The 3,579-nt window shown below is 37.7% G+C and overlaps 1 long non-coding RNA gene across 1 annotated transcript; it reads left to right on the top strand.

The window, feature by feature from the left end:
- Positions 1–2,619: 2,619 nt before the first annotated feature.
- LOC113613121 (uncharacterized) lies at positions 2,620–3,344 on the top strand. Its single transcript, XR_003430084.1, has 3 exons — positions 2,620–2,884; positions 2,971–3,002; positions 3,109–3,344. It is a non-coding gene; the product is annotated as an uncharacterized LOC113613121 (long non-coding RNA).
- Positions 3,345–3,579: the final 235 nt, after the last annotated feature.

The following is a 3,579-nucleotide window of genomic DNA, read 5'->3' on the forward strand; positions in this document are numbered from 1 at the left end:
TTCTTGCCTCATAATTGTTTTTGCTGCTCATCTTGCTTCTGTTTCTCCAAGTGCAGTGAGACCATCTGATGTACTGGTGATGGCTGCAAATATATATTTAATACACTTGAAAGAACATAGCACTCCAGGGAGACTACAGTGATAACTATAAGGAGGAAAAAAATCAAGAGACTGAAATATGATCCTTAGTCAGGGACCCCATGGACCAAACAAATTTGTATCAAATAAAGAATATACCTGAAGAGGAAGTAACCTGTTTTAGTCAAGTGTCTTGTTTGCTAACTTCTTATATTTGTTGTCATACCATAGCTGTTGATTCAGGTACAGTGGGAGGTATTTACTATGGCACAGACTCCTGCTTGTTCAGCTAATAAGTAATCTAAAGCAATTTTATTATCTAAAACCTTCTGAGCAAGAAAGCCTGGGAATTTTTTCTGTGCATCTATGACCTTAGTGGTAGATTCAGTAATAGAGTTGCCAGAATTAATATATATTATCTTCCCAAGCATTAACAGAAAGGAAAAATAAAGTAGCAAAAAGGCAAAAGGAATAAAGTTTTCAACTAGATGAAGATATTGATCTGTAATCTTGGGAGATCTTGTCCACCACAAGATGTTGTCTGCTTCTGGGGAGGAAGCTCTCTGGTCAATTTTAATTTTAGGTCTCCAGCTGGTGTGCAGTTGCAAGAGTCTGGAGGAGCCTTTTTAAATTGGGACATGTGGTCCTGAGGTTCAAAGCCTTAAAGTTTGGCTGCCCTCTGGATAGTGAGGATGACCTCATATGGCCCTGTGTATAATAGCAAGTTTCAAGGAGAGTCTTCATCCTTAATGATTCCAAGACAGAAGGTTGGGGAAAAATTGGAAACATTAGTCTGAAGAGTCCTAAACAGATATTTGAGGAAATAAGAAAAATTTAGTATCCAGTCCAGTTTACAGGTAGATAACAAAACCTCAAAGACAATGAACAGGACTAGAAATTAATATCCACAAGAGTGTGCTATAGTTTTCCATTGAAACATAACTTTTCTTTCTACAGTAACACCCATTTCTACCAAAGATAATCCAAATTCTGGAGGCATAAGGTAGGGGGGAAAAGTAAATGTCTCAATTCTGTTTACAAAGGTATACCTTACCAAATATCTCTAAGTTATATATAGCTTAGAAAAAAGATAAAAATGTTTTCCTTAAATGTGGAAAACCAAAACTTTAAAGAACCAGCAATGTTTCAAATAAAAAGTCATTAAAAATGATAATCATCCTCATCAGTTCAAGATATCCCATGTTATTAATTCTTGTTCTGCCTGAATCCAGTTTTTCATTTTTATTTCTTTGTGTTTAAAAAAATTTTTTTTAGTTTTATACAATTTTTAAAGGTTACACTTCATTTACAGTTATTACAAAATATTGACTATATTCCCCATGTTGTACAACACATTCTTGAGCTTATCTTACACCAACAAGTTTGTTCCTCCCACTCCCCCACTCCTATATTGCCCATCCCCCTTCCCCACTGAAAACCACTAGTTTGTGAGTCTGCTTCTTTTTTACTATATTCACCAGTTGGTTGTGTATATGCCAGTACCCTGACAAAACCGTACATATGCCTCTCTCTCGCTTTGTCATGGCTGACTCTTCCCCCTCCCATATCCTCAAGTCCATTCTCCAGTAGTGGGATTGCTGGGTCATATGGTAGTTCTATTTGTACTTTGTAAGGAACCTCTATACTGTTCTCCACAGTGGCTGTATCAATTTACATTCCCACCAGCAGTGCAAGAGGGTTCCCTTTTCTCCACACCCTCTCCAGCATTTATTGTTTCTAGATTTTTTTGATGATGGCCATTCTGAATGGTGTGAGAGGATATCTCATTGTAGTTTTGATTTGCATTTCTCTAATGATTAATGCTGTTGAGCATTCCTTCATGGGTTTGTTGGCAGTCTGTATATCTTCTTTGGAGAAACGTCTATTTAGATCTTCTGCCCATTCTTGGATTAGGTTGTTTGGTTTTATGTTATTGAGTTGAATGAGCTGCTTATAAATATTAGATTAATCCTTTGTCAGTTGCTTCATTTGCAAATATTTTCTCTCATTCTGAGGGTTGTCTTTTGGTCTTGTTTATGGTTTCCTTTGCTGTGCAAAAGCTTTAGTTTCATTAGGTCCCATTTGTTTATTTTTGTTTTTTTTCCATTTCTCTAGGGGGTGGGTCAAAAAGGATCTTGCTGTAATTTATGTCATAGAGTGTTCTGCCTAGGTTTTCCTCTAAGAGTTTGAAAGTTTCTGGCCTTACATTTAGGTCTTTAATCCATTTTGAGCTTATTTTTGTGTATGGTGTTAGGGAGTGATCTAATCTCATACTTTTACATGTACCTGTCCAGTTTCCCCAGCACCATTTATTGAAGAGGCTGCCGTTTCTCCACTGTACATTCCTGCCTCCTTTATCAAAGATAAGGTGACCATATGTGTGTGGGTTTATCTCTGGGCTTTCTATCCTGTTCCATTGATCTATCTTTCTGTTTTTGTGCCAGTACCATACTGTCTTTTTTTTTATTTTTTATTTTACTTTTTATTGAAGTATAGTTGATTTACAATGTTAATTTCTGCTGTACAGCAAAGTGACTCAGACACATATATACATTCCTTTTTATATTCTTTTCCATTATGGTTTATCAAGTATATTAAATATAGTTCCCCATGCTATACAGTGTTATTATTATTAAATTTTTGTAGGAAATGACCAAGTGCACTCCTGGACACTCGTCACCAGCCAAGCCTTAGATACCGCGTGGAGAGTAGGAAAGGGGTCAGTGACACTGGCAGTTTCATTTCTGGTGGGCACCCTCTGCTACTTCAGAAGGCTACATTTATATTTAGGGCACCGGCTGAAAAGGTATGTGGCTATGTCATCTTTAATTTTCAAAAATGCCCTTGCTGTTTAAAATAGAATTTTGATATTATCGTTCCCTTATCTTTTAGGTGGATTGGATATCTGCAGAGGAGATTCAAAAGTAAATATTTTCATGCATATGTTTCCTTATTTTTAAAGTGCAGAGAGGGTTCAAGAAGGGAAAGGAAAGGGAAAATTCACCACCTTGTATCTTTGATTTGGTCCAGGGAACGTCAGTGTGGAGGCAGAAGTTGATTTACTCAGTTATTGTGCAAGAGAATGGAAAGGAGAGACACCCCATGCCAAGCTGATGAGGAAGGTGTGTCTGTTTATACAGCTCGTGGTGGGTGGAGAATTTGTGTGTAAAAATCGGGAAACACGCATTCCATTCTGCTTTACGAAATGTGGCACCAAGAACAACTGTGGCTCTAATTAAAAGCCAAAGAGCTGCTAGACATTGCCTTCAGGCCTTTCACCTAGAGCTAGTGCCTTCGAGGACTTGGGTAAATTAGGCCCGTAATTTCAGGACACTTGAGCGTTGTACCCTTTTCAGCTCCCTGCTGACCAAGCCTATGAACACATCTGCACATGCAGTGGAGACTTCTGTCCTTGAAGGGATTCAGGCACCTTGACATAAAACATTTTGAGGATTTTTAGAACTTTCCATTGGACCAATCTTGGTAAATATTCCCAGCAGT

The sequence above is a fragment of the Aethalodelphis obliquidens genome, unplaced genomic scaffold (assembly GCF_003676395.1).
Source record: "Aethalodelphis obliquidens isolate GAN/ISIS:26980383/991018 unplaced genomic scaffold, ASM367639v1 scaffold85, whole genome shotgun sequence".
Taxonomy (NCBI): Eukaryota; Metazoa; Chordata; class Mammalia; order Artiodactyla; family Delphinidae; genus Aethalodelphis; species Aethalodelphis obliquidens.